Below are 24,122 nucleotides of genomic sequence, written 5' to 3' on the forward strand. Positions count from 1 at the left end.
AGGTATTAAAATTAAAAAAATCATACTTAAAATAAATATAAAAACCAGATAGTAAAAACGAATTAAATTTAAGTCACCACTCATATAACCTAAACTATAAAATAAAACACAACCTCTAATTAAAAATACAAAAGACATAAAAAAACAAGAAATTCAATCAAAAAAAAATTAAACTTATAGAAAAAGAATTAAAAAAAAAAATAATCACTCAAAAAAAAAACAAGATCATACTCAAACAAAAAAAAAAAAAAAAAAAAAAAAAAAAAAGATTGTAGCAGAAAAACATAGCCTATCCTCAAAAAGATCTTTGACATCACAAATCAAAATTTTAAATTAAAATAAATAAGCAAAATAAAAAAAAAAAATAAGTCAAACATTATATAAAAAATAGGAAAACAATGAAGAAGAAGAAGAACATAAAATTCACGAACACAACAAGAATTAATTAAAATTAAATCACCAGAATATAAACCATGCTGAGTTAAAGAAAAAATTATCACTCTATAACAAGCAGAAAAAAATAAAATAAACATCAAAAAAATAACTGAAAAAAATCTTCATCTTAAAATAGAAATAATTAAACAAATTTCAGAAAATAAATTCAATCTGGGAGGACAAGATATATTTATAACACAAAACAAAAATCAAAAGAAACTAAGTGAAGGCAAATAGTTAAGTAACCCCCTAACAATAAAAAATCTTCGGCTACCTAACCGATCATAAATAATACCAATTAAAAAAAAAAGACCAGATGAAAGAAAGGCGTGAGCAACTATAAAAGATAATGAACCAATAAATCCAAGACCAGATATAGTAAATAATCCACAAATAACCAAACTTATGTGACAAACAGAAGAATAAGCAACAAGCACCTTTAAATCTCTTTGAATTATACAAAATATTCTTACAAAAAAACAGCCAAATAAACAAATACTAACAAAAAAATAACCATAATTAAATAAAAAATAATAAATATAACCTAAACAACGAATAAATCCATAACCACCCAACTTTAATATTACACCAGCTAAAATCATAGAACCCGAAGTAGGCGCCTCAACATGAGCCCTAGGCAACCATAAATGAAACCCAAATAAAGGAAACTTAATCAAAAAAGAAAAGAAAATAATAAACATTAAATAATTATTCAGTAAAAAATCAAAAAATAAATAATTAAAATAACCATAAAAACTATTTAAATAAAAAATTCTAAATAAAAAGGGAAAAGAACCAAAGAGAGTATAAAAAATTTTTAAAAATCCCGCGCTAGCTTTATCTAATTAGGGTACTAATTATAAACACTTAATATACTGTACTCATCTTTACTAGAAAGTAATTTCATTTCAAGTTAATTTTGAGGATTTATAGATGCAAAATGTAAAAAGGAAAACAGTCTATATAAAATCCTTACAGACTGTAAGGATTACAGTCATACTTATCATATGCTGATAGCAACAGTTGTACTTCTAAAACAGTTATAATTCGATAATTTGGATACCTAAAAATTAATTTTCGTATAAATAAATATTTATGTATTTGTTAAATTTGTTGATAAATAATTTTACGAAGAAAGCTTGAAAATGCGTAAATAAATTCCACCATAAAAACGTCTTATTGCAAAATTTCTGACTACTAGTAGAAATTGTTTATATTTTTTAGTCGGAGTTGCTGAATAAACTTATAGTCAGCATTTTTAAAGTTAAGGTTGCTATAGTTTAATCAATATCTTGTTACAGTTATCCATTAAATTTTTATTCGGGTATTCGGAACACGTTATTTTCTCTAAGAAAACTTATTAAGCACATGTATTTGAAATTTCATTAAAATAACCCAACCTTCTCTTAAGGAATAAATTTTTATTAAAAAACTAGAAAATAGCGGACAGAGGGAAAGTAAAGCGAGATACAACATTTTCGATATGAACGTTTTTATTTATTTTAAAGTCTTGAATCAGAGTACCTTAAGATTGGCTCTCGGGACACTCTGTACATCTTAAAATAATACAAATTCTTTAATTGAATTAATTTTCACATTAATATTGAGAATATAATATCATAATCATATTTAAGGCTATAATAAAATAAAGAATTCTTCATGAGATAGAAAAAAAGTAAAATAAAACAGAATGAAAAATACACACCAAAATTTTATTGTTACAAGACAAAAAATAAACTTAAGTAGCGCAGGTTCTATAAAAAAAAGATTCGTTATTATTGTATTAAAAACAATGTAGTACTAATAATACCACTATTATCATTAGTTATTTACATTGGCATGTAGTTGTGGTCCCAAAAGGGATTGTTGACTGGTTTTGTAGAGGGTGTTCTCTAACTAAACGAGTGCAACAATGAACTTATAGTGTTATCTAGTTGCTCAGGTTAACTTTTTACTGTGAAACCGAGATAACTTTAATACGTAAATACAATGAATTCTGATTATAGAACAAATAACTAATTTTATAGGTAGACTTGATAAAAGTAATATATTATTTATATATATATAAAAACACAGACTAATAGCTGGATTAAACTAAATCCCAGATGTGGAATTTAATGAATCTTTGTTTTTAATATACAGAGTGTATCACGAAGTTCTCCCGGGACTCTCATAATCTATTCTAGACATGAAAATAATGAAAAAAGTTCTTAAAAAAACGTATGTCCTAAACTTCTTCGTTTGCGAGTTATGGCTAGTGAAAGATTTCGCTCGGTTTCAGTTGCCCCGTTGAAATGAGGTAATACTGAAATTTTTAGGACGTTAATTAGGGAGCAAAATTAATGATTTCTAATGAATTTTGACCTGAAAAGTCGAATAAAATAAGTCACAGAATCGTATCTGCAGAAGCTTTTGAGAAATCTGAGGTGAAATCCAAATAAACACATAAAACTTTAAACAAAATTTGTAGAGAATTTAATTACGAACAACAGGATGGAAAATTAGTTGAATAAAACAAAACTTAGAAAAATTCGAATTTTATTTAAAAACAGTACATTACAACATTAGTCAGAAAAGTACTTATTTAATGTAAACAATAACCAAATTCTTTTTTGATGACATGAAAAATTTGTAAAAACAAAGTTTACTGTTAAAAAATAAAAAAAAACCTAGGAAATTATAGAACAATTGTAAACCAAAGATAAATAAATAAAAATTACTAAGATAATAATTGTTTTATTTATAACAGAAATACAATAAATTATTTGAAAAATTACTATTTCAAAATTTGTTATAAAATAACAACAGCTGATCAACAACGCACAATACTATGTTAGTGTTCAAATCATGCCGTAAGATACATTAAGCTATATCGGGTACCGTGAACTATGCTGTCTATAGTGAAGATAAACCGCGAATCTTAGTTTGAACGTGATCGGGTTGCCATTGACGTAATGCCATACTTATTTACAATTGAGGAATACGCTGATTTGTTATTCATTTTGGATGTATGTAATGGTAATGTTACAGCTGTTAGATCGGAGTTTCGCATTTGATGGTTTAGACACTTAAACAAAACAATTTTTATCCTTTTCATAAACAATCAGTTAAATAACTACAACCAGGAGACGGTCCACCTCGCTTGGAGTTCTGCAACTGGTGGAATAAAAATCGACAACTGCACAAGTATTTTTTTACCAACGATGCAAATTTCACATTAGATGGCGTCAACAACATACGCAAAGAACTTACACGGGTAGAAGTAAATCCTCATGAAACGGTGAAAGGCAATTTTCAACACAGATTAGGGTCAATGTATTGTGTTGCCTTCTTCACAATCAGCTGTTTGGACCATTACCCGGCCGCTTAAAAACGTGAGGTCTACTTGCACTTTCTTCAAAATAATTTTTGCAGCTACTTGAATATCTTCCTCTATATACGCAAAGTATATTTCCAGCACGATCGCGCGCCTCCCCACTTCTCTTTTGCCGTTTCCACTCACTTAAAAACATCATTTCCCTGAGAAATGGATAGGTCATGGAGGACTAAATCTCTGGCCACCAAGAACGCCTGATCTAACACCTTTAGATTTTTACGCCTGGGAATGATGAAAATATTTAAGACAACAAAAATTCATATATTCTTGTGAGGAACTAATTGTCCCGTTATGGGTGCGGCTGAGCAACAAAAGCAGCGTACCAAGACGTGTGTTGAGAATGGCGGGCTCAATTTAGAACATTTATTAAAAACGGTACGTAAAATTCACTTTGGTCTAGTGTACTGTTTCTAAATAAAATTTGAATTTTTCTAATTTTGTCAAGTTATCTTACTCCATGTTCTGAATTCAATTGAATTCTCTACAAGTCTTGTTTAAGAGTTTTACGTGTTCTTTACCCATTTAACAAAGTTTATTATACGTCAAACGTAAAAAAGAGGTTTTTTACCCCAATATATTGGTTTTCATTCAACTATTTCTTATATTCTGTTGCGGATAAGATTCTGGAACCTATTTTATTCGATTTTTCAGGTTAAAGACTATAAGATGCTTGTTATTTAACGCCCTAAAAATTTCATTACGACCTCATTTCAACGGGCTAGCTGAAATCCGAACGAAATCTTTCACTAACCGTAACTCGCAAACGAAACATTTTGGGACATATTTTTATATGAACTTTTTCCATTATTTTGATGTGTAGAGCGGTTATGAAAATCTCGGAAAAACTTCGTGATACATACTGTATATATCAGAATGCTATTTTAATTTTATATGTACAAATTAATTATAGGTAGGCTTCTTTTGATTAAATCAGTGTAAGTTAAGGATTTTTTTTATTCCTGTTGGTGTAAGAGAGTAGAACTCGAGTAATTAAAAGATTTATTAAAATTATTATTAGTGAATTCAATATATTTATTCTTAGGTTTTAATTAAAATAATTTAATTTTATAATTCAAGAAGATTTAGCTACTTAAAAATAATTAACTATCGTACTTTAATAACTGTAATGTCATGATATAAAATAAGTTATAAAGCTTTATAACAATAACGACAAAATTAAAACCGCAGATTAATGGATGGTATAAAATAAATTTCAAATATCGAATTTAGTATATCTCTATTTAATATCTAAATAGGTTTAATGAATAATAAAATAATTATTACATCATTGGAATGAACGATGTGTAAAATAATACAAAAACGTAATTACACTTCCGTTGAATTCTTTGCATCAAATGAAAATTAATGTTGAAAAAAAAATCAAATAGAATAAAGAAATTTTTTTCTTCGAATGAATATCTATAACCACAAAATATACTGTGTATTCAAAAATCCTTTAACTTTTTAAGAGATGAAAAATTTAAATCGTCATAGTACTTAAGGAAATAATATGTCAAGTTCTCGGCCTAACAATGAAAACACAAGATTTATCAGAGATTTTTCCGGCATAATCAGCTAGCAATTCAATACATTTAGATAAAAAACTTTCCATCTTTACCATTACCTCAGTAAAATGCTATTTGTCCAATTAAGCAAACTAATTTATTGTCTCAGTTTTAACCTCATCATTCGAAGTGAATCTTTGTCCAACAAACCATTTCCTCATATTTGGGATAAAGAAGTTTTCACTATAGCCTAAACCCATCAAATATAATGCATATAGAAGAACTTCGAAGCATAAATTATGGAGTTTTGCACCAACAACCCGAGCGAGACGGGTATGAAAGCGCATTATAGTGCTGAAAGAGCAAATTTTTGGTCAGATGTGGAAGTTTAGCTTGAATAAAACCCTTCAACTGGTCTATTAAAGAAGGGTAATACTTCCCTAACAGTAACACTGTTGATAGTCCTGGCTAAATCATAGTATATGAATACCACACCATCAGAATCGCAAACCATCACCAGATGGAACCGTTTTTGCTTTCTGATGCACTTATACCTTCTCCCACCACTGTTTGGTTTATGAGCTGTAATATTGGATACTGTTATAAAACTTCGAAGAAATTCAGAAAAATCGCATTTCTATAAATCTATATACATTCCAGAAGTGTTAGACTTTAGTGTTTAGTCAACTGTTAACAAATGTGTGATACCTATAGAGTAGAAAGCATTTTAATATTTAAAAAAAAATGTAGTGAACAACTGCCTATCGAGATGTTTGTGATTTCAGGAAGAACGCGTACCTTCAATTGGCCATCGCTTAAAACGGGATTTTGGGTAGATTTCATTGATCGTAGCTGTTTTGGGCGTCCCAAGCATTCATCACTTTGAATGGATGTACGAATACATTTAAATCCAATAGCCCAATTTCTTACCATCAAAAATGAAAGGAAAAATCCTTTAAAGTGGGATATAACCATTTCCTATGTCCATCATAACATTTTAAAACAAATTATTTTATAACAGTTCGAACTTTTTTATTTTATTTTCATTTTTTTTTTTTTTAAATGTTAAATGTTGTTTATTTTATTCGATTGCCATAAGCAAGCAACCAAACGACACGTTTGAAACTTCGTAATATGTCATGGAAAGGATAATAATTAATAAATATCATAATCATTTGTTAGTAAATGAGCCAACATTGTGCCACAGGCTGAGAAATTTCCGAACAACTCTAATTATTATATGTTTGTGCAATGTATAACTTCTATGGTTTATTGAGCCACAAGAGGAAAAGAGAGCACAAACAAATTTGTAGGTAGTTGCTGTAGTAATACATTTTTATAAAATTCCTTTTAATGGAAAAAAATCGGTACAAAATCGAATTCGATAAAGTTTTCAGTCCAAAATTTTTAAAAATTGTGGGCGATAAAAGGGTGAAAAACACTAATTATGACATAATACATTTACCTTTTTTTTCTTTCAAGTAAAAAGGAAACAAGTAAATTACTGGCTAACTATCTAAACATAAAAGTTTCTCAGATGGTTTTTAACCAATTTTCAGAATTTATTTATATTAAAAACCTAATTCCTCAATATCTCCTGTGATAATTATATAACAATCCAAATGACAATTTAGTTATAGATTTCTAAATTGAATAATATTATAAATATTTTTTGTTAATTTTTACTATCATAAATATAAAATAAATTTAACTAAGATTACAATTTAGCTTTTTCTATAAAACAAAATCTGAAATATTTTCTTTTATAATAATATACTGTAATTTATTTATTTTAATTAATAAAATATTTATTTTATATCAGGATACTAATTTTTTTTATTATTTAAATAAAATTTCAGTATCACGTCAGACTGAGTAAAATATGTTTTGATTGTACTTCACTGGAGACTAATGTTGACACGGTAAAAAAATAGCAAACGACAAATACTGTATTATAACACAAAACAAGACTTCTTTATAATTTCATTCAAATGACACATTTTTCTTCTTTGTTTTCTAGAAAAATAGTTTTACACAAGGATATTTTGAAACTTTTTTGTATATATATGGCAAATCAATAGATAAGCAAAAAATTATAATACCGGCTACCAGGCAGTTCGTCACCATATTTGCAAGTTTTTCATCTGGAAATAACTCAAAATAGCAAGAAATATTGATGTTAACAATAACCAGATTGGAGAAATAACCCAGTAACCATTATAACCATTCATATTACCATTATATAACCAATTATATAACCATTCATATTACCATTTTTATAACCATTTATATTTATTTATTTTAAAAATATAATTTTACCTAACTTAACCTACGCTCGATATCCTTGACTAATTAACAATAATGTTTTGAGTATTATTTAAATAATAAATTCACTAATTACTGCAATTATTTATTTAAATAATCAAAACTTACTGTTAATTAGTCAAGGTTAGGGAGCGAAGCGAGCATAAGTTAAGTTAGGTTATATTATACTTATATTTTGTATCTATAATTATAAGCAACTACCAGACCCGGCAATGCTTCGCTATTGCTAGCTTTGAGTGTATATATATATATATATATATATATATATATTAAATGAACACAATGGAAAATTTGATAAAACTTTTTACATCACAAAATTTAAGCTTTCGCTTTATCTCTTTTTCCCTTTTGTCCCTATTTCCCTTTTCCCCTTTTACCTACTTTTTCACTTTTCTGATTTTTCCCTTTTTCCAGCATGTAAATAGGTCCAGCAGTTTTTATTTATAGCGGACATACATGCGAACATTACCTTTCATATATATATATAGAAGAAGAAAGCCTGTTTGTATATTTGTTTGTTTCGTAAATATTTCGACACCAGCGTTACCTAGCGGTTATAGTTTTTTGCAAAAATTTGTCTTTTCACATAACTAATGTATATTCTGAATATGAACCAAATCGGACCATAAATACAATTTTTCCAAATATCTCAACCCCAGCGCCATCTAGCGGGTCCATTTTTTGCAGAGGCATTTCTTTCCATGTAAGTAAGAAATATTCTGAATATGAGCCAAATCGGACCATAAATATAATTTTTCGAAATATATCGACCTCAGCGCTACCTAGCGGGTCCAAACTAATTTAGAAACCTTCGCAAGCGTGGCCACAACAACTGACCAAAGTTTCATCGCAATCGGATGAACAGTTTAGGAAGGCATAAGAAACATACAGACAGATAAACATTCAGTTTTATATATACAGATAATGCTTATATTTTAAATATGTTAATATGAAGAATGTTTAAAATGACCGGTATAAAATAGCTTGTTAATTTAGTATCGGGTTATTTCTCCAACCTGGTTATTGTTAGTATCAATATTTCCTTCTATTTTGAGTTATTTCCAGGTGAAAACCTTACAAATTTTTGAGAGAGGAGAGACGAAAAATTACCAAAATTTCAAATAAGCATTTCGGAAACTTTTCGTTTTCGAATTAAAGAGTTTGTGAAAAATTACGCCCTGATTCTGCTTCAAGACTAAAATGAAGTTCTACTGAAATTCTTGAAAATCAAGAAGGAAATTTGACCTGATAAATTAAATAAATCAGATCCCAGATTTATATTTCTAGTTATTTTCAGGAAATGGTTATAAAACAAAAAAAAATTAGGTCACAAAATTCTTCTTTTTTTTGATTTGGTTTAATATAACTGCGTTAAACTGCTAATTTAATTCTCGAAAAAAGTACTTAACGTCAACAAAACATGATAAAGAGTTTTAGGAATTTAATTTTTATTAAAAAAAAAAATAGATCAACCTTAACAGAATAATTTTATATTATATTTTTTAATCGAATTAAGAATTATTTCAGTATTGGAAAATCGATTCTAGAAACAAAATCAATTATTAAAAATAAATACATAAAAAGTATTAAAAAATATTTGCAATTGAATAACTGATCAAAACGTTTTCTTCCTTCACTTGACTAAGTTAAGATCATCATTTAATATGATTACTTTTATTTATCGCAATTGTAAATATAAAGTAAATTTACCCTAAATTAAAACTTATACTTTTCGTCATTCTATTTTGTTTTCTTTTGAAAAAATTATTAAATCGTTCCAATCTAGAATTTTACAAAAAAACATTTGTGACAATAGATACCACAGATAAAGAAACGTCAAAGTTCCAACTTGCAGCATCGTTACGAACTACGCTTCTAACTTGGCCCGCTCAAATGTTTTCGACATTAAACTGAAGGCAACTCAAGAAAGACTCAACCGATCTTCATAAAATTTCCACATGCACAACTTCAGATACACTAATACGAAATATCTAAATCTCAATGAAATTGATGTTACAGTTTTGGAAATTTTCTAGCTACAAAATTTTATACATGAGCCTACAAAAAAAAATATATGTAAGGAAACCAAAATTAACTAATGGTATTTTCGTATTTCTGATACTTCAAAATTTAAAGGGAATTTATTTTCAACCCCTCTTCTACTATGCAACCGAAAGTAATACCGTATTTTCTAAATAATTAAGAGGTAAATAATTAAGATGACCTATAAAATATTATACGATGTCCGTCTGTCATATTATGTTTCTGAAATTCATCAATTAATAAGGTCGGGTTATATAGAAATAGAACTCATGTTTTGAATTATACATTTAGATTCGAAAATGATGCATTTCAAACAAGAGTAGTCTAGATTTTACACCTTGTAGGTAAAAAAAAAAAAAAAAAAAATGCTGATAAACTGTGAAGAGATATAAACATTTAACGTGTAACATATTGTCTATCAATAACTTATTTTTCAATCATACACAAGCGTACATGCACATACACACATAAAACAAAGAAAAAAGAATCTGAACAAAATATTGTACTGATATCTGTTTTATTTAATAATGTCTTTGATTTACTGTACCGTATCATATTATAGATATATTTACAAATAAGTTTCATTATTTTATTTTTTTTATTTTTTTTAATTATACCGATAAAAAAAGAAGGAAACTTAACTGTTATATAGTTATATAACTGTTATATAGTAAATGATATTTACTATACCAAAATAAATATTATTATACGCGCACAATATCTAGCAGCTCTGTTGACAAATGAATCGGGTGGAAAAACAACTAACAAAATATTATAATAAATACATTTTTTTACTTTGATCAGTACATAATAAATAAATAATACGTTATATAGATTAATGAAGAATAGGTAGATATACGCTAAGATACAGCACCAAGGGTGCTAAATTTATTCACCCTGTTATTGCAACCTAATTTTTTCGTATGGCTTAGGCGGGACGGGTGAGCGAGGTTTGTTTTACTATCTAATCAGATGATATCAGATTACTAATAACAAGACACATTTGTATACGAGTATAAAATGCAAAAAACAACATATTCGTTCAATATCAATGACTGCTGTACTAGATTCAGCAGTTGGCGAGGGGCAAACTTTCAGTTCACGTATTGTACTTTACTGATAAAAATGGAATTGCTCTGACATTTTTCCGATTGAATCAAGAGAAACTATAACAAAACTTTTATCAAAGTAGCATAAAAAATTTCATAATTATTTAATATATTAAAATATGAAATAATGTTATGGTAAATCTATGAGATACTAAATATTCAAAATAACTATAATTCAGAAACCGTTAATGAAAACTTTTCATTATCTATATATATAAAAATGAATGTTTGTCTTTCTGTATGTCTCTTATGTCTTCGTAAACCGATAATCTGATCGCGATGAAACTTTGGGGAATGGTTGGACGCATGCCAGGGAAGATTTCTAAATACGTTTGGACCAGCTAGGTGGCGCTGGCGTCGTCTTCCCAAATCAGCTGATTTGGAAGTCGAGAGTTACAGCGTTCAAGTCCTAGTAAAGCCAGATATTTTTACACGGATTTGAATACTAGATCGTGGATACCGGTGTTCTTTGGTGGTTAGGTTTCAATTAACCACGCATCTCAGGAATGGTCGAACTGAGAATGTACAAGACTACACTTCATTTACACTCATACATATCATCCTCTGAAGAATTATCTAAACGGTAGTTACCGGAGGCTAAACAGGTAAAAAGAAAGTTAAGGTGGCGCTGGCGTCGAGATATTTCGAAAAATTGTATTTATGGTCCGATTTACCTCATATTCAGAATACGTGTTACTTACATGGAAAGAATTATCTCTGCGAAAAATGAACCCACTAGATGGCGCTGGCGTTGAGTTATTTAAAAAAATATATATTTATGGAACGATTTGGTTCATATTCAGAATTTTAATATTAATTACGTTAAAAGAAATATTTTTACAAAAACTATAACCGCTAGGTGGTATCGGTATCAGATATTTACGAAACAAACAAATATACAAACAGACTTTTTTATTATATATATATATATATATATATATATATAAAAGGTATGTTCGTATGTGTGTCCGCTAAAGACCAAAAAATTAATGGACCGATTTACGCGCGGGCAAAAGGTAAAAAGGGGAAAAGGTGAGAGAAAAATGGGGAAAACGGGAAAGGGTAAAAAGGAAACTGGGAGATGGGTGAGGGAGAAGGGTGAAAGGGAGAAGTTGGAAACTGAAAAGGCGAAGGAGAATAACAGAAAGGTAAAATTTGTGAAGTTCAGTTTTTTAATGTTTTTATCAAATTTTCACTTGTGTTCATTTAAACTCTCTCTCTTCCACTCTCTCTCTCTCTCTATATATATATCTATATCTATATATATATACATATACACAGCAATAGCATTGCCGAGTCTGCTAGTATATTTATACTCGTAAATTTGAACGAGATGCAGAATATACAAATTTTTTTTAATTATTTTAATTTAGAAATTAATCATCTGAATAATGCTGTTTCTGCAAAAGACAATATTTTTATTTAATTTTAAATAAATTGGTGAAAAGCATTTTGTAAATTATTATAAATTGCAGTGAAATCGTAATAGACACTGTCTCGTAAGTCGAAGTATTTTGTTGAGCTATTCGACAACAGTTCTTTTATCTGGTTTGGTAGATGTGGGTATTATTTTTTAAGAATAAATGACAATTCTTTTTAGCATCATAAGAATATATTGTTAGATGTGAGATAATGCTAAAAATCATTATTTCACATTTACGAAAACATTTGCTTGAACAATGACTTAACCGTAATTTAACTATTGACAAATTTTGTGAAAGAGTATTCGTCAGTAGAAGAAATTTTTATTTGGTTCGATTAAAATTATTATAGTGATAATTAAATACCACGTTAAAAAATATGCATAATAAGTAATAAAGTTACAACTCAGTTACTTGTTGTTATATATATATATATATATTGTTTGTAAATTCTATTTCATTCATGCAACAAGAAGTTTAAAAAAAATATATATAGAAATTATCATAGATAAAAAAAAGGGATTATTACCCTCTTTTTAGTTTTATAATTTATATTTTATAAATCTTGATACTTTTATTTAAATAATATTTCATTAATAATTAAACAGTATCTAAAAAAAGAAACTACATAGGCTATCTGATAATTTTTATTTTTCATTTGTAATCTCCCCGCTCCCCGGAGCCGAATCCGCAATTATCTATAAACTCAGCTCCGATGGATGCCTTCGCCTCAAACTACCTCGGTACTACACTAGGTCCACCCAGGTAGTCGGGTCTCGGTCTTATGTTGCATACCATTGATTTCCTCCGCAATATATCTGATAATTAATTATTGATATACAAACATACGTTTGTATACCAAATTTACGTTATACCAAAGATACGTTTGTATCAGTGACTCTCAAATTTTTTAAATCTACGACCGCCTGTTGGCCTCCGTGACGCGAGTCTCGGCCTTTCATCCGGAGGTCCCGGGTTCAAATCCTGGTCATGCATGGCATTTTCACACACGCTACAAGTCATTCATCTCATCCTCTGAAGCAGTACTTAACAGTGGTTCTGAAGTTAAAAAAAAAAAAAATCAACGACTCCTAAAAAATAAAAAAAATTTAATGAATATTTCGTGACCCCGTAAACACAATCCAATGAAACTTTGTTAAAACTATTTAGCTCTGTTGATAGCGACGGGTATGAACATGCACATATGAAGTATACAAACATTAGCAATTTACGGGTTACAACTTAATGTCTACGTGTTCCTTGTAATTTGGCCTGCTTGCATAATATTTGCTGTTAGAGTATCATGTTCAAAAATGCATTTGAGAAGTTTGAAAGTGTTGTGCTCTCAGCAGTATAATAGAGGCGAGAGGCGTAAGGGATTGCAGAACGTCAGTTTAATTTCGAATGCGAAGCGTGCGTGTGGTGCTTTTATTTAAGTTTATAAAAGTATAGTTTCATTGAAAATAATTGATGTTTCGGTTTTTTAGTATGCGATCAAACGGTGAACCGTTTTCTTTTTTTTCAAGTAGATTCTTATGAAAAACGAATAAATTTGTGAAAAACTAAATGACCAATCTACATCCATAAATCGATTTGTTAAAAGAGAAGATTGTACAATGATAGTTATTTAAATTATGGTTTTACCTCTACGGATGGAATGGCAAAGTGCATTGTTTGCTTTAAAGTCCTCTCCGATTAAAACATGAAGCCATCAAAATTAATTCGACATTTGGAAACTAAAGAATTGGATCAAATAAACAAACCCTTGAAATTTTTCAAAAGAAAATTATATATTACAACAAACTTCTATTTGTAAATCAAGCCAATTTCAATTTTATTATCGACCATAGACTGTTTACTAAACTATGCGATTAAACGGCGAAATGAAAAAAAATCTCTTCTTTTCCATGCAGAAGTCAAATTTTTATCGCGGAGGAAAGTGTTAATCCGGTTACGTAAATTGCGAAATGAATTATTAATATTTTTCCAGGATGAAATATACCAATCTCAATGTTTTTACAGAATAATAAATTTATATTGCTGCTGGCTTACTTAGCCAATGTATTTTCGCACTTAAACGACTTGTATGTGAATTTACAAGGATGTAAAAAAAGATTTTATTAGTGGCAAAGTCATGCTTCCATGAAGAAGCTTGATATCTGGATTATTGCCTTAAAAAGTAAACATTTTTAATTCGTTTCCACTCACTTCCGATCATGAAAAAAATATATGGATGAAAAATACACTATTATTCATAACAGTTTGGATGATAGTATGAAGATGCATTTGTGTGAGCTAAAATTTCAGTTGGCGGCGTATTTTCCGGAAGATAAAAATGATTTCTCGAAGAGTTGGGTACTGAATTTGTTTAGCAAAAACGTTATTGCAGCTCTTAAGTTGCCAGTTGAGATTCACGACCAGCTGATCGAAATACTGCCGATAAAACGTTACAAATAAAAATCACATCTGACGATTTAGATTCGTTTTAGCTTCATTGTCGAATTGGATATATAATATGGTAAAATACTACCAAAAAACTAGTAAAAATATAAGAATAAGTTATTTTTTTACAAAATATATTACCTTGCCTTAGCCAATACAAGACGAAAATATGATTACCGCTTACAACACTGTTTTGTAATAAGATCTAAGCAACAGATTAATAAAAAATTGTTAGTTATAACAGATATTTCATGATTTTTACCGACTGTATGTACGATATTCCTTTCAGTCGCACGATGGGAATGGAGGGTGAAATTGCAATTCTTTTACGTTTTGACGTGTAAGCAATACACAAATATCATTAATGAATAATATTCTGTAACTCAAAAATCTCGAAAACTAATATATCAATTTCATTAAAATTTAGTTTTATACTGTAGCAATGTATCCGAATTTGTGCATGTAAAAATTTGATGAAGATTAATTGAATCGTTCTTAAGTTACACTCGATTTAAAATCGAAAACATTTGAGCGGGGAAAGTTAGAAGCGTGATTTCGTTATGATGCTGCAAGTTGTGATTTCGTTATGATGCTGCAAGAAATTGATGTTTCTTTATCTGTGGTATTTATTGTTAGCAATATTAAATCAAATTAAATAAATATTAAAGTATTAAAACCAAATTGAATAAACAAAATGTCGGTCTTCATGAGCAGTAAAAGTTTTGTTTTTTCCGATTTATGGCACTTTGGATACCATTCCAAATTCATTTCTTTCTTCTTTGCTGTTTTTCTCTTTGTATATTTACAACTTCATTTTATCTACATATTTTTCTTTGCGTTCTTACACCCATTTTATTTTTAGATTTTCTTTCTTGGTCTTTATTTTTGGTAATTCTTTTTTCATCGTAATTTGGGTTATAAAGGTAACAACTGTACTTAAATAACCTTTTCTATTATATTATTAAATTTTAAGTCCTTTTTTAATTTGTTTATTCAGTTTTTTTTTTTTAATAGAAGAAATCAAATATTTGTTTATTTTTACTGACTGTAAGAACGTACAAAAAAAATTACTTTTCGCTTGTTCATTGTGTCCGTTATTTTTTCGAATATTTTGATATTTCATTGCTGCTTCTACATTAAAATTTTTTCTATCCTTCACAGGAATTCTACTTTTTCTTCTTTTTATATATATTCCATTTTTTGTTCGTATTTAATCGTACTATAACTATTAATCGAATAAAAACAATTCTGTGTAAAAAATGCATTATTCTAAAAAAATTGCTAGCTGTCAAGAATATAAATTAACGTATTTAAAATATATATAAAAAGCATTCCATTTCTACATGTATATAAAAGTCAAGGTAAACTGAAATAGATAAAACTATAATCGAGAAAAGTATTAGATTAAATATTAATCTTACAATCCATTTAAATAAAAGTTAAAAATAACGCGCAAAGAATAACTTAAAAATAACTTTAACATCAGCTACAGAACTATCTATAAGGGGGAAATGTGAATATTAAAAAGATTACTACTAATTAATGGTAGAATTGTTTATTGTGTGTCAAATTGTCATATATAAATAAATATATATAATATTTTTTCACATAAAAAAGAACAGTTTGGAGAGAGGAAAACAGCTGAAGAAATAATGTATTAATAATAACAATCATAATAATATTATTATTAATAATAGAAGTAGTACATTAGGGTAATGATGACATTGTAAAAGATCGATAACTGGAGAGCATGCAGCTTCTGCTATTCCAACTCCACTCTGTAGCCCCACCCTAATGCGCTACTGCTATGATGCCGATGATGCAGTGTGCTTGGCTGCTTAGACTCTGGGCGCCGCGCCATATCATTCTCTCTTCACTTAACCCCCTTTTACAAAAAAAAAAAAAAGAAAAAAAAATCCTGTACTGGAGATGTACATACAACGTCAGTATGTATCATATGCTTAATAACCTGTACTATTTTTACCATTCTGTTTTCAGTATTTAATTTTTTTAATATAATAAATAAAATATTGAAAAATTAGGTTGTTATTATAAATAACAAAATAATGTTGCAAGAATAGAAAAAAAACATTTAATGTAATTTTTTGAGGAGGGATGAATATTAAATAACAATTTTTGATAATTAGTGATCTTGATTAAAAAACTTCAGCGTTGTAAGAAAAAATATTTTGTTGAAGTGCACCAGTAAAGATTTGAAATTTTATTTCGAGCAAAACACTCTCATCCTTTTTTTCAATTTTTGTGCAAAATTTATTTAATTTTTTCTAAGGTAGTACCTATATACCAAGTTTGAAGAAAATCGGTCAACGGGGTCCAGAGTTACAACACTTAATACAGGCCAATATACATACATCCACACAAACTTCCGTCTGACAAAAAATGATTTTTTGGATTTGGGAGCACTGGGAAAAATATTTTTTTTGCGTATTATTTACGATTTATTTAACTTTATTTATTTATAGAAATTTTGTTTAAATGTTTTAAGGTATAAAAATTAAAAAAAAAGAAGAATTTAAATTTTTTTTACCGATATTTATACCTATTTTATTTATTGATTTATTATACGTCACTTTTTTTAGGTCATCTGCTTTCTAAAAAGTATTTTTCTTTTCTTATGTTATCTAAATAATAATATAATCAGAAAAACATGAAAAACGATTTTTTATTCCGTTTGTAACACCGCTTTTGCTTTGTAGTCCATAGCAATGTAAAACAAAATTAAGTCAAAGTAAAAATTTATACCATAAATTAAGAATTCTACTTTTAGTGAAGTAATTTATTATTAAATATTAATAATATATATGGAAATAAATCTATATAATTTAAATAGATATAAAATAATATTAAAAATTATCCCGTAACGCTTGTATTAATACGTCTCAACTACGCCTCAACAATTCAAACTAAACTCTTTATACCATTTAATATTTATATTAGTAATTATTAATCCAGCCTAGGACAAACATTACACATATATTTAAATATATTTACTTCAAATATAAATCTATTTTTTTAAATTTAATATGGTAGTAATTTTCTAAAAATTAAATTTAAAATCTAGACAAACATTAATTAAAATGAAAATTCGTAACGTTTTAATCATTTTTAAATTACATCAAGTTTTCAAACGACGACGCGTCATACGAAATGATTTCGTAAAGCCACGGAGAGTTAAGAGATTAAAGTAATATAAATTCACAATTAACTTTGCTATATTAATTAAATTTTAATTTCAGTTTAAAATTAGATAACCTTATTCCATCATACGAAATATGAAATTTACAACCAAAACTGGTAATATCAAGTAATATCAACTTGTTTGAATGTAGAAAACATAATTAAACGAGTAAGATTTAAAATAAAAATTAATAATAATAACCTAAATGAACATTTAATTTTTCATTACGGTGTTTTGTATACAATCATTTAATTTTTAGTAGTGAATTAATTTAACTAATCGATTTAAAACGGGATTGAAGTTTGTAATTTATATTACAGAGATATTTTGAAACATCTTATAATATAAATTAAAGGTAAAGTGGTAATAATTTTAAGCTAGGATTTTCTGACGTAATATAAAGCAATCTACAGTTGCGTATGCCAGCCTATACTTTCACTTCTTAGCTGCAAAAGACATATATGTACGATTTACGGGAACATATGTTCATTGCTAAGGGTTGTTGGGTTGACAAAAGTAAACAAGCATATCCATTCTATTGCTTGAGGTAGTAAGATGTGTTTATTTATTGTCATTACTATAAATTTCAAGGGTTAAAAGCTCTAGAAGTGGGACTTGAGATTTTAGTCGGTTTATTGCTATAAAATCATAAACATGTAGCGTTGCTAATTCTTGCATGCAAAATAATTATAATTATTAAATGATAAATATAATTATTTTATTTTACTTTAAATGTTCCGATAGATTAAATTTTTCATAATTTCCGTGATTAACTTTATTGATCATACTTCACAAAGAAATATCATTTAAATTCCATGATTTTTCAATTAATGTTTATAGAGTGGCATTTACTGATTTATACTAATTCTTTTTTTTAAATGCTTTAAAACAATTTTTATTTTCCTGGCTGAGATTTTGAATAATTACTAGTTAAAGAAATTTACCTTTTTTATTACACATGTCAAATTAACAGTAACAAAAATAACACTAACAACAATTACATTAATTACAGCAATTAAAAAAAAAGACGAGAAAAAATTCAACATTCAAATGCGGATTCTCAAAAATCTTTCTCAACTTATTTTTTACTTCCTTGTACGAAGTAAAGGAAGTATTATGGATAGCGAAAAATTTCGGTTTTCAAATTTCAACGGAAATATCCATTTTGACCATTCCTAAATCCACTTTGACTATTTTCTCCGTGACGTCTGTACGTACGTATGTATCTCGCATAACTAAAAAACGATTAAGATGTTGAAATTTTGGATTTAGGACTTTTGTAACGCCTACTGGTGCACCTCCCCCTTCGATAACAATCGACTTAACCAAAAATGTTTAAAAAAGCCCAAAATACAAAATATTTGGATTATGACTTTTTTTTAACAACAGTAATAAGCCCTGACTGAGAGCTTTTCAATATATCATAAGTGGTACTTATTTTCATTGGTTCCAGAATTATATCCAAATAAAATTTGAATTAATGAAATATTTGGATCTTCCAAGGGGAAGGCACATCGGTTCGAATCTCCTTTTTTTTAATTTAAATATCTTTATTTATTAATAATTATTAATCTCCGCATGTAAAAAAAATTACTATAAATAATAATTCTATTAATAACAATAAAAAAACAAGAAAAATTATCAGAAGTTATTAACGAAATAAAATTTTGTGTACTTTTCATTTAAAAAAATGTGTATCTAATTTAATAGGCGTACAAGGAAGTCATGTGTGCCCACATCAGATTTTTTCTATACATAAAATTACTGATATTTTAAAAAAAAAAGCTAAAGGTAAGTTGGACAAACAGTGGGTTTGAATGTTTGGTGATCAAATAAGAAATTGAATAAGTGAGTAATAACTTACTTTAGTAATAACTTTACTTAGCAACACTATAGTATTGCTAATCGGTACCAGAAATGCCTAATTGAAATAAAATTGACGAGAAATGTTTAAAATTTGGAGAGATTAAACTAATTTGAAAGAAAACTAATATTGCGGACTTTTATTTTATTTAAAAGAGAATTAAAAAAAATGAAAAATAAAAATATTATTTCAAACTTTTCAGAATATTCTTACCCGCACATATACAAATCTGTATAATATCCCAATCATAAATTTCTTGGGACTTAATATTCAAATAAGTTTTGTACTTCCCGTACTAGACATTGTTCATAACTTCCTCAATTAATTTTATAACATTATATCATGGGAATCTTCTGGCAAAACCTGTACTACATCTATAACTGTTATTATATACATTTTCAATATTTATTTTAATAATTATTTTCTCTGTTTTCAACTCAGTGTAGGAGAGATGCCTATATTTTTACAGAAAACATAACTGTCAAGGAAAACTCTAACCAAAGATAAAAAAAATATATTTTGAAAAAATCAATTTAAATATCCTGCAACTCCTTTAACATATTTTTCATTCTTAAATAAAACACCATAAATATTTGTATAAATAAAATATATAGTTTAAATTAAGAATATAATTGATGTGCAGGAAAATATCTTTTAGATCTCTGTTATAACCTATATAACTTTATAGGTTACAGGATTCTTGGTCATAATTTTTGGGATTGGTGAGGGTTATCCTTCAGGAATTTAGTTTTTTTCTCTGAAGAGAAAAAAACGTGTTCTATTGTATATATTTGATACTAAGTAAAAATATTTAATATTTGTAGAAATTATTGACGGGATTAACTCCTAGTTCAGAGAAAGCCACAAAGCATTAATTTTAACGAGTTTTTTTATTCTTTTTTTGCAGTCAATAGTAGTAGATATTCGTATTTCTTTACACATATTTCCGTTTTATGGTCAATTCCACCTTCCTTCCTCCCTTCTTCTTTGCGATTTTTAGCTAGATGACCATTAATAATTCATTCTGAAAACTGATTTACGTCTGGTATTTATGGTTTAGTAGATACAACTCTGTTTTTTAGACCAGTCTACTGAAGTCGGTATTCAAAAACAGCATTAAACCACCATATAACTCGTTCATTATGTAATAGAATTTTTAAAGTACTTTTTTTGTTTAAATATTTATATGATGAAAGAGTAATAGCTAAATAATTACAGGTCAGTTGATAAAAAGTTTCATTTCATCGTGAGAAAATTTCATTGATGGTGTAAAAAATTATGTATATATTAAAAACAGAAGAAAGATTTAGACTGTTTGACATCACAGAAAAATGTTTTTTTAACCTCCTTGACCTAGATCTTACAGCTAAGAAACACTGAAAAGAGAGGAGTATTGTAAACATGAACTACGGCAAATCCATATCAGACCAAAAATGAGAACCACTCTTTCTCCTTTTTAAAAGCAGTTTTTACTTTTACAAACAGTACGTATTTTATAATGAAAATCTCTCTTTGACTCTTCTTGTACCAGTATTGCCTTCGTGCATTTTTAAATTCAATATTACATTTCAACGAACCTTTCATTTCATTACTACTTCGTAGAGCTTAGGCACAACACCCAGAGTTGGACTAATCTAATATTATTAAATTTCTTCTTTTTGATAAAATTTCTTTGTATAATAATTTTCTTTTTCATCATCTTTATTACAGTCTTATTGATAATTTTTTCTTTAAAAGTGATTTTCTTAAGTAACATCTAATATTTCTATTTTCTCTCCTTCATTTTTTTGTAATGTAAAAAATGGAAGGCCAATGAATTTATAGGTTAAATCTACTTTAGTACAAGATTTCCAATAAAATGTAAAGACAAAAGATTTTTTCCAAACATATTTTTCATTCAAGAAAAAATGTAATATTTTGACTCTTTGTTATGCATTTTTTTATTCACACGTTTTTTTGTTGTTTTTTAATACAGGCTATTCAACGATAAATTATTCATTCATAGTAAAGCATAAATATTAAGAAAGTAAATTTATTTATACTTTTTTTCTGTAAACTTAATAAAACTTTTTTCATTAGTTATCAAAGATAATAATTTTTTTATTTTAATACAGTTTTTTAAACAAAAATTCTTCGTAATCACGACAAAAAATAGTTGGAAAAAACTGCAGATTTTAAACAGAAAAAAATAGAATGAAAATAAAAATAATAAATTAAAAACTAGATGGTAAATTTTTTTTTTCAATTAACAATTTTATTGATCTCAGGGAGATTTTATCCAGATGGGTATAACTGATTAATGATTTTGTATAGATCAACTCATTCGTATTCATACACGCATCTACAGTTTAACCTAAAAAGATTATTATCTTCATGAAACATTAAAAAAAAATCAGATTATATATTTTTAAAGGTGGGGAATACATTTTAAGAAAAACTTTTCTAAAAATATTCATTAAATAGGCTAAGTTTAACAAATTTTCTTAGGTACAGTTTTCCCCTTCAATAAATTTTTTTTTTTTTTTTTTTTTTGTCTTCAGTCATTTGACTGGTTTGATGCAGCTCTCCAAGATTCCCTATCTAGTGCTAGTCGTTTCATTTCAGTATACCCTCTACACCCTACATCCCTAACAATTTGTTTTACATATTCCAAACGTGGCCTGCCTACACAATTTTTTCCTTCTACCTGTCCTTCCAATATTAAAGCGACTATTCCAGGATGCCTTAGTATGTGGCCTATAAGTCTGTCTCTTCTTTTAACTATATTTTTCCAAATGCTTCTTTCTTCATCTATTTGCCGCAATACCTCCTCATTTGTCAGTTTATCCACCCATCTGATTTTTAACATTCTCCTATAGCACCACATTTCAAAAGCTTCTAACCTTTTCTTCTCAGATACTTCGATTGTCCAAGTTTCACTTCCATATAAAGCGACACTCCAAACATACACTTTCAAAAATCTTTTCCTGACATTTAAATTAATTTTTGATGTAAACAACTTATATTTCTTACTGAAGGCTCGTTTAGCTTGTGCTATTCGGCATTTTATATCGCTCCTGCTTCGTCCATCTTTAGTAATTCTACTTCCCAAATAACAAAATTCTTCTACCTCCATAATCTTTTCTCCTCCTATTTTCACATTCAGCGGTCCATCTTTGTTATTTCTAATACATTTCGTTACTTTTGTTTTGTTCTTGTTTATTTTCATGCGATAGTTCTTGCGTAGGACTTCATCTATGCCGTTCATTGTTTCTTCTAAATCCTTTTTACTCCCGGCTAGAATTACTATATCATCAGCAAATCGTAGCATCTTAATCTTTTCACCTTGTACTGTTACTCCGAATCTAAATTGTTCTTTAACCTCATTAACTGCTAGTTCCATGTAAAGATTAAAAAGTAACGGAGATAGGGAACATCCTTGTCGGACTCCCTTTCTCAATAAATGTTAAAATAAGAAAAATAAATATATTAAAGGGTCAATCCTGAGATATAAGGGTAAAAGCAGTGCGACAAAAAATAATACATATGTGTTTTGTCTAGATGAACTTCTTCTTTTTCCTGTTCAGCCTCCAATGATTTACATACAAACATTTTTTTCTGCACTGCATCTAAACTTATTTCATTTGAAAGTGAGATACGATCCTCCAATTCTATAATAAAGTGGACAGTTACACAATAGGTAAAGTATTAGTTATTAATTTACAATGTTTTCTTTACTAATTTTTGCGATTTATTTTCAGACCAAAAACCTTATACTATTACATAACTTTAAATCGTTCTAATTTCACGTAGTCAAAGAAATGTGGAGAAACCAGTCAATTAAATCGTCTTAAAAGAAATTTAACATATTATCATAAATTTGATAATTTATTATCATAATGAATGCTACTCTATCTTAAGCGAATATTCATGAAACATATGATTCATCTTAGTTAATAAAACAGAAAGAAAATAAATAGTAAAAATATAAGAACTGATCGACATTAGGCAAAACCTTTTGACACCATTTTGTTATAAACAATGCGATTATAGAAACCGTAATAATAGAAAACAAGCCATATTCAAAAATTTATACAAGCCGCATGATTTATTTATGTCACTGTAAAGGTCAGTTTTCTTGGAAAACAAACGGAGTTTTACACATTTTGTTGCGGACACAGCCAGGGTGTTATGGTACGGGTGTATTGATGTTTTCAAATCTAAAACCAACTGCTTATTAATAAAGAAAAATATGGTATATATATATATATATATATATATTTCGAATAAAATTGATTGAGTGAATAGAATAATGCAACGGAATAAATTTGCTAACAATATTTTTATACAGCATGTATAACATTAAGAATAAGTTTTCTTACAAAAAGTATATATTTCTTTTAAATAAAATCATATAACATTAT

General features: G+C 27.9%; 1 pseudogene; it reads right to left on the bottom strand.

Moving 5' to 3' along the window:
* Positions 1 to 305: 305 nt before the first annotated feature.
* LOC142330654 (NADH-ubiquinone oxidoreductase chain 4-like) overlaps positions 306 to 24,122 on the bottom strand; it is a 37,806-nt pseudogene continuing 13,989 nt past the window's right edge.

The sequence above is a fragment of the Lycorma delicatula genome, chromosome 9 (genome assembly GCF_047948215.1).
Source record: "Lycorma delicatula isolate Av1 chromosome 9, ASM4794821v1, whole genome shotgun sequence".
Taxonomy (NCBI): domain Eukaryota; kingdom Metazoa; phylum Arthropoda; class Insecta; order Hemiptera; family Fulgoridae; genus Lycorma; species Lycorma delicatula.